Below are 12,945 nucleotides of genomic sequence, written 5' to 3' on the forward strand. Positions count from 1 at the left end.
AGGGGTGCAGAGAAGGTTCTTCTGCCTTTCAATAAATACTAGATCTCTTCACACTTTTTATAAAAGCACTCTCTTGTAAGATTTCTTTAAGCATGGAGAGCTGTGTATTTATTAAATGATCAATCAGTAAGTTGGAACATACACAAGGTTTTGTCAGGGACTAGTTTTGCATTGCCTGTAAGAGAAATTATGTGGATGCTTTAAAAAGTAATTGTGCTTCAGAGTCCTGGTATGTTGTGTAAAGTCACAGGAAGAATTGTAGCAATGGGGTGAAAATAAATGAAATCGTATCGTAATGTTACTAAGTAAGTGATAGGCTTTACCACTGTTTTAAAGCTGTTTGGTTAAACTCTTATAGCCACTTATGATGATTCCACAGTAGAAGGACAGAAGAATACTGAAATTGAACTATGATTTCTGTTGGCATAGGCAAATCATTCCAGAATAAACAAAAGAGGTTTTGCTTATCCAGGCTGCTTGAGGGAAGAGTAGACTAGAGCTCTAAAACAACTCGTTAAAAATGCTCTAGGCATGTGTCTTTATTGTTCTAGTACCAAAGGTATGCATAATATTGCAGTAATGGGCAAACTTTTTTTTGCAAAATTAGTTTTGCTTTGCCAAGGAATGACTGAAAGGTTTGTGTGTAGTTAAATGTTTCACTTGTTCTTTTCAGCTGTTGGAAAGCAAGTAGACTAGAAACTGGGTTTTTTATTTAAAAACCTGTACATGAATTAAGGTGGAACTTAAAATTTTATGTTGACAAGCACATTCTGTTTTTTTAATTAAGCTGTTGCAAGCTCATTTGGCACTAGTCAAGTCTTTTATTCCTTCTTTAGTTTGATTCCTGTTCAGCAGAACAGCCAGTGCGTGTGTGTTTTAATACCAAATTTCACATCCAATTTTTTTTATTCTTGTGTTCAATTTTTGGTATGTGTAATACGGGAAACAAGGAGTTTTAAAAAGGGCAAGCATATGGGAGATTGTCATTGAGTCCCTTAGCCAACTATTATTGAATCTGGTTGTGACATTACTAAGGTGGGAGGCAGATCAAATAAGAAACTATTACCTGGCTTTACTGTTGATAAGCCCTAAAAACCAGACTAAACCTGCAAGGCTTTCTGGAATACATGTTTGGAGAGCTTAACTTTCTTTTGTTTTCTGGGTTATTTATGTATTGTTAAAGTGGCAGGCATGTAATTGTCCTTTCCTCCTGAAACCTGGAGGGAATTTCAGAAAGCTAATTGTATTTAGTGTGAGAGTAAACTTCAAACCTGTAATTGAAAAGAGCTTGGTGTTTTTCCTTACTGCGTTCTGGATATGGCATGCATATCTTATTTTCCACTCCCAACCCCTTTTACCTCAGGAATTTCGTTTTTCTTTAATTATTTTGTCACTTTGGTTTTTCAATGCTTTTTTTTGCCTGTGTGTGTTGATGACTTGCTCTTTTCCCTTTCAGGCAAAATCCTATGCCTATAGTTAATTGTAACCATCAGCTGATGTATTGATAGCTTGTCTGCTTTAGTGAACATGTGGCGTTATCACTGTCACTTACTTCTAATCAGCCCATATGACTTGAGGTTTAGCATTTAAAGATTAATGCTCTTGGGGTGTTAATTCCATATACACTAATGTACAATTCCTTTAGTAGTGGGTTGTAGGCCTCTCCTGGCCTTTTTTCTTTCTCTGAAGAATTCCAGGAACATAAAGAGCAGCACATAATTAAAGGCTTTGATCAGAGGTTCCCAAACTGTTTCCAGTTGATTCAAAGACCCAAACAACGGGAGAAGCCTTGATCTGTGAACTATTGAGCTGGACCAGCCAAGATGATCATCTCTTGCAGGCACACCTGTCTGTTCATCAAGGGAAGATCAAGAACTTTAAAAACCTCTGGACAGAGGTGAGCTAATTCCTACACAACAGTACTGGTCTGAATGATGTATCCACTAATGGAACTTCTGGCTACCTGTTATATAAAAAACAAAGGATGAAGAGTAGATAAAGCGTAATAAAAGTACACCTTTTTCTGATGAAAGTGAAGTTAGTCATCCTCTTTATCTTTCTTTGTCCATCTTGTTTAATTCCACAAATGGAAAAACTAGCTGCAGTCTGGTGAGCTTATTTGGCAGCAGAGGGGGAGGAGGAGTTGGTTTTGTGTATTTGCACTTCCAGTGCTATTGCAAAGATCACTTAGTGTATCAGATACATGCAGGTGTGACAGAAGCTGCATGCTATACAAGTTCCTGAAGTTCAGAGAACTGTATTAATTTGCTGGTTATACCCAACACAAAGCTAAGTAGAATAGTGGTTTTTGTAGTGCTTTCAGTTTAATGACTTCTATGCCTGATACATAACTAAGGGTGCAAGTTGAAAGGTTGTTGTGGAGCTGTGCTAGAATATTTTATAGACCATTAAATGTTCACAGATTTTACTGAAGCATAATATTTCTGATTATTTCCAGAATTTTCTGCCATGCTGAAGGATGATTCTTTCTCCTGTTAGTTCAAACAGCAATATCAGTCACTAATGGGCTGGAATGATGCAGATTTGTCTACAATTATTTATAGGGATTTCTTACTTTCTGTTAAGCCTTATATTAGCTTCAAGTAACTGTTTTGCCAATCTTTTACCACTCTTTAGGAAGCAGATTTAAAAAGCTGATAGTGAATTGTCCCACATTTTGGATTGTTTTGGTCATTAGAGCTAATTAAGCCACATTTCATTGCTGCCTGTCTGAGGGTTGAGAGGTGTCCAGTCAATCACTGCTATTAAAAGCTTGTGAGGGCAAAACAGAGGAGTTCTTGCTGTTGAAGTTCACTGGGTTAATATTCTTTGTGTTCATGATGTGGTATTGAGGTATACTTACAGACACTTGTAATATGTGGTGAGTTTTCAGGTGTTTGTGTATACCAGATTGCCTATCTGGAAATTTGTCATTACCTCATCATTATTTATTCATTGTGGTTTTTAAAAAAATACTGTATTTTTGCTCCATAAGGATCTGCAACAATGTTTACAAGAGCTTTTGTGAATTTTGAGAAAGAAAATGCATAATCTTTTAGTACAGAAGTGGCTTTCTTAAATAGAGTGAGGTATTGTGAGGGAATTGTATCAGAACAGATTGATTTCATCAATCAGCTAGCCTTCTTTAGATGAAAGGATCACCTAATTTAACGTACTTATGGAAGCTGTAAGTATAAGAAATAAACTGTAGGTGCGCACTGAGAGAGTTTTTGTTGGGAAGGTTACTTTCTTTAGCTGTAGAAGATTCTTGTAGGTATAACTTGTTACATGGTTTCCTGGGGAGTTCTGCTTAGCATGTCATTGGATGAGTTTTCATTCAAGTTCCATTAGTAATTTGAAGGATAAAATGGAAGCATGCTTACAAAATCTGAGAGAAGAATTTTAGGCAGCATACTTTAAAAATGGGAAGTATAGAGGAATAGTCAATAGAAAACACAAGACTTGGAAAACAGGCTTTAGCTATAATTAATTTAACCTACCATCAAGGAAACAGCTTAAAATAGATGATAATTCTGAGGACTTTAAGGCCTACTTCTCTAAGAAGCTATTTTATTGTACGTATTACAGGGAGGGTGGGAAAGCACTTATTACCTGTCTTTGAAGCCTTCAGCATGCAGAATAATTCAGGAGTAGTTGGAAAAACTATAGATGAATAATGTAGCCATTTTAAGGAAACCTGTTGCTTTGGTTTTGTATGAGTGAGTAACAATTTTTTAAAGCTAGTAAAAGAAAATGCTGATAAAACTCAAATACAACTTGAGAGTTCAGTTTAATTAGTTTGGGGAGGGTTGTTTGGTTCGGGGTTTTTTGCATAACAATTTTTTTATCGTGTGGCACTGTATGGATCATGCCTACTGTTGAAGGAAAAAATGTTGTTCTTCCACTTTTCTCCAAAAAAAGCTAGAATAATGTTTTTCTTAAGCCATATGAAGGGAATTGTACAGTGTGATAAATTCATCTTGCTTCAAGGGCCAGGATTGTCATATTCTACTAGGTGACTGGACTACCTGCATATTAGTAGAATTAAGTGTTAAGGCTTGTAATAGAAGAAATAAAATTCACCAAGTTGTCAGTGTAGTTCTAATTGAATTGCCAGTGTCCTGGGGAATTAAGGGAAGAGAAAGTAGAGAGGTTTCTTTTCAACCAAATCTTACTCTTACAGCAGAGACATTAGCTCAATCTCCAACTCTACCAATACAGAAAAATGTCCTTTTGTAATACTTTTCACAGAAACAAGATCACATTAAATCACACTCTCTTGCCTTTTCCCATTTAAGTGTTATACTGGGTTAGTAGGAGACCTCAGTAGAGGAACTTGGTTCCAGCCAGCTTTACAGGTGGACAGATGTTAAATGTAATGTAAATGGAGAGTTTTAAAATACATGATTGCATAAGCTAGATGTTAAAAACAGGTGATCGGGGAACCTGTTTCAGCATTGACATTTAAATCTAGAGAAGTTGGCTTTTGTTTTAGAGGACTAGCAAGACCCAGCCTTATGTATGGCTGTTTTGTAAGGAGGTGTAACTCACATGCCTAAGGCTGAATTACAAGAATTTTTCATTAAAAAAAAAAAATCAACAATTGTTGTGGTTTAGCCCCAGTTGGCAATTAAGTACCACACAGCTGCTCACTAACCCTGCCCCCCCCCCCCCCCGTGGGATGGGGGAGAGAATCGGCAGAGCAAAAGTAAGAAAACTCGTGGGTTGAGATAAGAACAGTTTCATAATTGGAACAAAATAATAATAAGTTGTAATGAGAAGGAAAACAGCAAGAGAGCAAGAAAGGAACAAAACCCAGGAAAAAAACCAAGTGATACAACCACACTCACCACCCACTGACCGATGCCCAGCCAGTCCCCAAGCAGTGATCGCTGCCCCCCGGCCAATTCCCCCCAGTTTATATACTGAGCATGACATCGTATGGTATGGACTAGCCCTCTGGCCAGTTTGGGTCAACTATCTTGGCTGTGTTGCCTCCCCGTTTCTTGTGTGCCTGGCAGAGCATGGGAAGCTGAAAAGTCCTTGACCAGTGTAAACACCACTTAGCAACAACTAAAACATCAGTGTGTTATCAATATTATTCTCATACTGAAATCCAAAACACAGCACTATATCAGCTATTAGGAAGAAAATTAACTCTATCCCAGCCAAAACCAGGACAACAATGCAATGCATTGCTAGTGGAACTAGCTACCATGAGAAATACTTGTGCTTCTGAAGACCTTCTAGAAACAGCTGTATTTGTAGAGAAGCTCGAGATGGATTTTGCAATACTTGGATCCTATTAAAAACAGCATGAGAGGGAGATGCTGAGTTGCTGAAAATTTGGGCCAAGTGTTCAGCACATTGTTCACAGGTGGAATATTTGGCCTTTAAATGGATATTGACAATGCCTGAAGCATTTCTAATACCAGTGGTTTCTGTTGTCATAGGTTGCATGCCATGTAGAGTAGATAAAGTCATATCTTAATTGTGATAAAATATACTATTGAAATAAGAAAAGTATAAATGAGAACTGTTCCTGCTCTGTAAAACTTATCTAACTGCAGAAAACAGAAAAACTCCTGTGTAGTTAGTAGTCATATACTTGCATATCTATACTGTTTCAACAAAGCAATGAATAGTAAGCAGGTCAGAAAGAACAATATTATGTGATTTTTCTCCTATAAAAGGGAAACTCTGTCCCCTGTGTACATGGAACAGGAATGGATTTCCTGTAGATCTACAACTGATAGCCTTAATTATTTTGCTGACTTTGACAATAAAATAGGAAAACTTTTTGCTCCTTCTCTTGAAATATGTTATCTTGCTCATTCTGTATACCTCAAGACTGTCTCTTGGTTAATGTATGCAAAGTGCTTATCTGTCCTATGTGATAATTGTATTTTGTGTTCAGCTATAGTAGGTAAAGTTCTTTCTGCATTTAGAGCTGTTCCACCTTTTAAACGGGTAAGGTGAAGAGGTCACTTGAATTAACCAGTATAGTTCTTTCTCTTGCTGCACACAGTTGTGTATGCATGGATATATGTGCTTGCAATTCATTCTGATCAGTGTTTGTTTTCCTTAGCTGTCTTCCTAAGTGTTTGCTGCTGAACAGTGAGGAAAAGCAACTATTTTCAGTTGCGTATTCACTCACCAAGGGAGAAAGGCTGGTGAAGTTAGCACTAGTAAAGTGTTTGGGAGTACTTTTCTTCTTAACAATACTGACTAATTTTGGCCCATTTGCAGAATTTGGTAAGATTACTTACTTTAAACTGGAAGGAGACTTAAAAAATGCTTCCAAATCCAGTGCCGCCTCTTTTGTTCTTAAAGTTGTGGCTAGTAATATAAGATCAAGTGTGTAAGCTGATGAGTTTTATGTATTGTAAAGGAAAATATTGCTTTCATTTAAAGTACAAAAGGCAATAGTTTGGATAGCTTAACTAATATTTGAAATAATATTTTAAAAACATTTTATTTTTTGAACTTAAAAATTAAGAAATTGCAGTCTACTTGCATATGTGTGCCCTGCATTTTGCTGTTGGCTGGCTAAAACTGTTGCATACTTAACTGAAAATGATTTATGACTTGTCAAATATCAGTTAAAGTTTTCTGACAAACGTGGTTCATTAGTGAAGATTCAGTACTTCACTGTAGTGAGTGTGTGTGAATTAAGAGCTGCCAGTATGTTAGAAAGCATATTTACCTTTAGATTTTCATTAAGGTAGTAGCTGAGTCGCTGAATTTCTGCTATAGGCTTTTTATTAATTTGCATGGTCTTACGAATTTAATTGTAAATGAGAGATCATTGGGTGGAAGGGGACCACTGGTTCCACTGAACTTTGTGGAGAAACATCCATCCTCTAACAAAATAATGGAAAGAACAGTGGGTAGGAGCTGCTCAAAATACATTGGTATAAGATTAGGGATTAAAAATGGCTTCCTCTTACTGTATTTTGGACTGGTAGGGTGATAGTGTGGTTGGGAAATGCTTCCAAAGAAGGCATATAAGAATTTTGTGGTACTAGGGGACTGTGGTGCTGTGAGTCTGTCCATGGTTCTGTTTATGCTGGAAGCTAGTCCATGTTCAAATTTGGGAGGGCTTGTTTGCAATTGCTTTTGACTGTCTGAGATTAGACATTAAGACTTGCATCTCTTATTCTGGATGTATGCTTTAAGCTCTTTGGATTGAATTTCTAATAAAACTTCAGTCAAAATTGCTTAATTGTCTTCATGAAGATGTAACTAGGAAAAATAGTTTTATTTTTTCTGCAGAAAGAAGCTGTAGCCTTCTTGATCTGATACTTTAACCTGTAGATTAGAGAGGTGAAACTGAAGAGCATAAAGAGTATATATATCTTTGATAAGGACATAGTGTGTTTTTACTTAAAAAAAAAAAACCAAAACCTAGTGAACTGCTAATGAAAAACTTCAACTCTGAACAAATAAGCACTGAGCAATTCTTGTTCATGCATACTTAGCAGAGACCCACTGGTGTTTGGCAGCAGAGCTCCCTAAGTCCCCGTGTATGTTTTCTTCCTATCCAGCATTGTGTGGGCTGGATAGGATTGCAACTATAATTCAGTAGCGTATCATTTGTTGTGCTGCTGAAGATGACCAGTGAGACTTTTTCTGTTTGTATTCTGTGTTCTGCTTTATGCTTTTTTTAAATGGTTTTCTTATTGACTGAAATGCAGAGTTTTTCAGAGGTGGAACTTGTGACAAGTAGCCCTCAGTGAGAAACCAGAAACCACAGAGAAGCATGTACTGCAGCTAGTTTTGCAAACAGGCTAGGACAGAAAAAAAATGCTTCAGTGATCCCAAGAGAGTATTGGTATGAGGAACTATGTAAAAAGAGGTTGGGCAGCTGATTGAACTGGTCATTGTCAAATGACTGGAGGAATTTTTGTGTAAAGCAATGGCAAAATGACTTACGTAAACACAAGGAAGACTGGAGGCTGAAGTCAGGGAGAAGGATAATGCAGAAAGAGTGTAAGACAGTGCTGGGGAAATAAGGTCTTTAAACAAAGTTTAGAAAGAAGTGAAGGACTTCTTGGTTTGCTTTAATTCAGTATTCTGGAGTGGCAGATAGCTTTAGAAACTATGGTAGAGTGGCAAGTAATTTTGACAGGTAAAAAGACCTCGGCAATCTGGAAGGGTAACTGGTGTAATAAATGTGGGCAGAGCCAGGCAGGCTAGGTGCTGACAGTGGCACAGACTTCTTAACCTGATACCCTCAATAGAAGTGCTTTGAATGTACATATGCAGTATTAGTAGTCACTTCTGTTGCACGCTTGTTAAGGCTTACCTCACCTGTAAACCAGTTATTATCTGTGTACTTAAATGTTGTGAAATGTGAGAAGAGCAGAGCTCTAAAGAACATAGAAAGAATTAATTGTGTTTTTGTAAAGAAAGCTGTATGTGATTAGTGAAGCAAATGTAACAGGTGCACGACTTTGCCTTTAATATTAAACTCTTATTAAATAGCAATGCATTGTGGCAAGTTTCAAGGATCCTACTAGGGAAAAAAGTTCATAATGATTTACATGCTTTAGAGAAAAATTTCCCAGAGTCCTGTAGAATAAAAATCTTCTTAAAAAATTTAAAATTAGTTTAGAAGCCTTTTTTAACTTACTAAGCAGTGTCTGTATGCAAAAAAGTTGAATTTAACTTTGATATTTCCAGGGTTTCATTTCTGAATTATACTTTTCTTAACTGTAATTTTTAGATTGTTTTCAGGATGTACTGTATTGTACGCTGCTTCTTTGCTTTGTGTTTAGTTTGCCTATTCTTTGAGCAGTTTTTTTTATTGCTCTGAAATATGAAATCTAACTAAAATCTAAACATTAGTTAATTGTTATCTTGGAGTTTCAACAGCTTGGGCTACAACAGTTCATATTGCAGTTCAGTAATTTGCCGGTGGGCTGTGTTTTACAGTGTTCTTAGTAGCACAGAATTTGCTGAAATGGGATCAAGAGAAAATTCTCATAATTTTAACACATGTTCTGAAGCAAGCTCTTATATCAGATTTCATTTATCAAAAAAGTATGTATTGCAGTTCTTGTTCCCAATTTCTCTTTCATTTAACAGCTCTTACTCTCTTAAAAGAATCTGAAGTCATTTTTTTGGTGATTTTGAATGTATGAAGTGATTCTGATATGACCCAAGTGATAAAGTTTAGTTATAAAACTTTTACTTAATAATATCAGTGTCAAAATTGTCACTCTATGTTAAGTGGCAGAGACATCCAGTTCAATTTCATAACTTCTGGGTGGCAGTCTGTGTAGGGTAGCTACTAATTCTGTGTAGCACTTAACTTTTTTCTTAAGGTCTAGTCATGGTGCTCTCTAACAATAGCCCTCTGCCCATTTTGAAGTCAGCAAGAAAATAGATGTGGCTCACTTAACTTGTTAACAGTTAAGGCACTTTTAAACCTCTGATCAATTCTATCCTTTATCCTTATCCTATGATCTTTACTTCATGCTAGAACAGAATTCTCCTTATGGGAAGGCTTTTTATGCATTCATCTTCTAGCTCTGTAGGCTTCTAGAGTAGGGTTTCATTACCACAACTGCACATTAAAGCTTCCCATACAGTGATTTCTTGAACTACCTGGACAGATATTGGAGAGTTAATAATGGAACTTCTTACAGGTTATGTTGAGATTCCTGCCTAACTCTTATACGTAGGAAACTGTAGAAGATAATTCCAGATCTCTGATGGATCAAGCTTCAACTTCTGGTTTTGTTTGCTAAGAATCTTTGGCCAGTTTGTTCTAAGGGCTTTCTTCCTGCCCCACTGAAGAATAAATAAAAAAACTAGACTGGCACAACCTGGGGCTTTGTAACCCTGAAGGTAAATACCAGTTCTCTTATGATGTGTTCGTACATACTTAATATTTTAAGTCGTATGTTCGAATGTGCTGAAAATACTATCATCCACATGAAAGATTCTGCAAAGGAAGAAAGCCACTTACTCTCTAAGGCGTACCTGAATGGCAGATGAAAACAATGGTATCGTGCAAACAAATAAAGATTATATGAGGATTGGTGGGATGGAACTGAGAGAGGAAGAGGGAAAGAAATAATATGAAGGGCATGCAGGCTGCACTACAGTACTCACTGCACTGCAGTATATGTGCTTAATTTTTGGCTGCTGTTATGGTCAAAAGTTACTGCTAATCATCTGTAATAACTTTAATCTAGACTAGAAAACAAGAAGGTAAGTTGAAATATATTTGAGGTACTTCTGTGCTTTCACTGTACAGATGTTCAGATAGCTGTTTGTCAGATAGCTATTAGGCTCTGAAGGCTAACAGCTGACCTGCTAGTTGAGTCATCTTGGGCAGTTTATCTTGGACAGTTTACTATTTACTCTCTGCTTCCACTTGTGGCCCACTGAGTAAAATCTTATATGTGTAAATGCAGTGCATTTCATGGGGAATCCCTTTGAACTATGTTTATGGTATGTCACTTGTGGAGACTGCCGCTTTCTCAGGCCAGAATCCCACATTCATGTTGGATATGGAGTTTTTAGTATATACTAAGGACTAGCATAAAATATCAAGCCAGTCAGATAAGAATGAGGTGACATCACCGTAATGCGTAGTTGACCAGAAAGTCTGAAATAATGCTTTGATTGCCATAGGATTTAGCTGCGCTTTCTAAAGTGCCACCTTGGTATATTTCTGAAAAGTAGGCATTTGGTTCTAGATACCTAAACTTTCAAAAAAGTGGTTCTGGCTATCTGGAGAGACTTTGCCTCTTTCAGGGCTTAATTTCTAGACAGCTCAATTTCACCGATGTGGCACTAGTCAGATCCATTGACTGTTTTCTTAGGCTGGAAAACATTTGGGAAATCTCACTTTTTATGGTTGTTTTTCACCTATGGATTTTATTTATTTTAAGAATGCAATGCATACTTCTGTGAATGTTTAAGACAAACACCCTATCCTTCATTGTAGGGTGCTTAGAATTAACTTCCTGAAATTGATCTGTCTCCCAGTAATACAGGGCTTTTCAAGGAGCAGATGCCAGCAAAATATGCCCAAACAGGATATAGTGTGTTCTTCCTGTGATTTTGAGCAGTTGTCGAGGATGGTAATGTCGAATGTGATTACTCTGGGTTTTGGGGTTTATTTTGTTTGGTATTTTTCTGTAGAAACTGAAAAATCCTACTTTTTTTTGTGTTCCAGGCTATTGATGGATGGGTGCTGTAATGCAGACAAGAACACACTTAACTTCTCTACCTTGCATCTCCCACAGTAACTATTTATGTAAGCATAAGGGTAATGCAGACAAGGCTAAAAATTATTTTATAAGCTTTTGGAGGAAATAACATCTTTTTAGCATTTAACCTGTAACAAGTTTTCTTAATCAAATAGGTGCATTCTGACATAGGGGCTGAGAATCCTGCACTCTCCTGCTTTCTTTGCTGGTGCTTTTACTACAATTTGGAACTGTAGTGTGGGAGTTCTGAAAATTAGTCCTGCAGGATAATACTCTGATGCTGAGAGGGTGGACATTAAGTCCCTGACATTAAAATAGATAAGCAAGTTTGTTTAAAGTACTGTTTTATAATACTGACTTGAAGTTCTTACTGCTGCCTTTACAAAGTGGCTGAATTACACACTGTCAGAGTTTTTCAAATTACATCTGTTGCAAAAATAACAGTTCTTAAATGCTAAATTGGATTAACTGAGACGAGACTGCTTTAATGATGTATTTAATGAGGAAAATGCAGTGGAAATAACAAACTACTGTTGTCTCAGTAACAACTAGATTTTGCTAATTCAAGAGGAAAAAAACAAGCATGGATAGGAAACATTGGAAATCCTACTTTCAGGATTTCTCTGTGGCTGTTCTTTCCTTTTTTTGTGTGTGTAAGATTTTTAAATGCAGTCTTCAAGAGTTACCATTTGCATGTGTTCTTGTAAAACTGTACTAATGCTTCAAGATAAGTTAATTTTTTAAAAAAGTAAAATAAAAATAAATCCACATTTCACCTGAAATACTGTTTCTAACTTTAGTAGAGCTATGGTAAGGACATGGGCTGAAAGAGGGTTTAGACAAAACTTGTTCAAATTGTTGCCTGAGAGAGAAGACTTCTGAAAGATTAGTATCCTTTGTAAAGCTACCTATCTAATTCTGAACCATTGGGATAATTCTTCAAAATAATATTACTGTTGATAGTTGTTCTTCTATTATAGCATTTTCAATGTTTTTAGGATTCCTAAATTATGTCAGCTTCCCTGGTTTTATGCTATAATATGAAGTTCTTGTCTTTAGAACTTCTCAGCAAACCCTTTTTTGCTCTATATTATGGTAAATAGTCTGTCCATTTGTTTATGCTAAAATGTTTTAATAAATAATTATTTATAACTAGGAACTGCAGTGTGCTGTCTCTTGCATTCTGTATTGTTAACACAAAGTTAAAATACAGGAGTTTGCTGAAAGGTTAAAAACATTTTTATTCAATTCCAGAATCACCATAAAGTATCATAGTCTGATCCCTAGAATTCATCAAGTGTACGCATGTGCTGCTTCCTCTGTAGCAGAAACTGTACGGTATTTGCAGTCCCATTCTCAACAAAAATCATTTGAATAGATACCCTATCAACAGAGATAGTTTGCACAAATTTCAGATTCTTTCAGTCTTCTGCTGAATAATCTGCAGTGCATCGCTATAGTGTTGTAGCATGAAAGTAACTTAGTTTTATTTGTTTTTATATCTGTCATAGCATCACAGACCGGTTTGTGTGGGAAGGGACCTTCAAAGATCATCTAGTCCAACCCCCCTGCCACGGGCATCTTCAACTCGATCGGGTTGCTTGAAGCCCCATCCAACCAAATATTATATGCATTTGTGTGTGTGTGTATATATGCACACACAGTTGCATATATACAAGCCAGTGCTGCTTTTTCTATACAATTGTAGACAAATAAC

At 36.6% G+C, this 12,945-nt stretch overlaps 1 protein-coding gene across 15 annotated transcripts in view; it reads left to right on the top strand.

The window, feature by feature from the left end:
• The window catches only part of SPIN1 (spindlin 1), a 55,532-nt gene that overhangs the window by 12,644 nt on the left and 29,943 nt on the right, over positions 1-12,945 (top strand). For 9 of the 15 annotated variants that reach the window (XM_072859528.1, XM_072859533.1, XM_072859521.1 and 6 more), the window contains exon 2: positions 11,195-11,275. The exons of the other annotated variants lie outside the window; for them this stretch is intronic. The gene's annotated coding sequence lies outside the window, so the exon portion shown is untranslated. The remainder of the gene's footprint in view (positions 1-11,194; positions 11,276-12,945) is intronic. 15 annotated transcript variants of the gene reach the window in all.

This window comes from Ciconia boyciana, chromosome 4 (genome assembly GCF_034638445.1).
Source record: "Ciconia boyciana chromosome 4, ASM3463844v1, whole genome shotgun sequence".
Taxonomy (NCBI): domain Eukaryota; kingdom Metazoa; phylum Chordata; class Aves; order Ciconiiformes; family Ciconiidae; genus Ciconia; species Ciconia boyciana.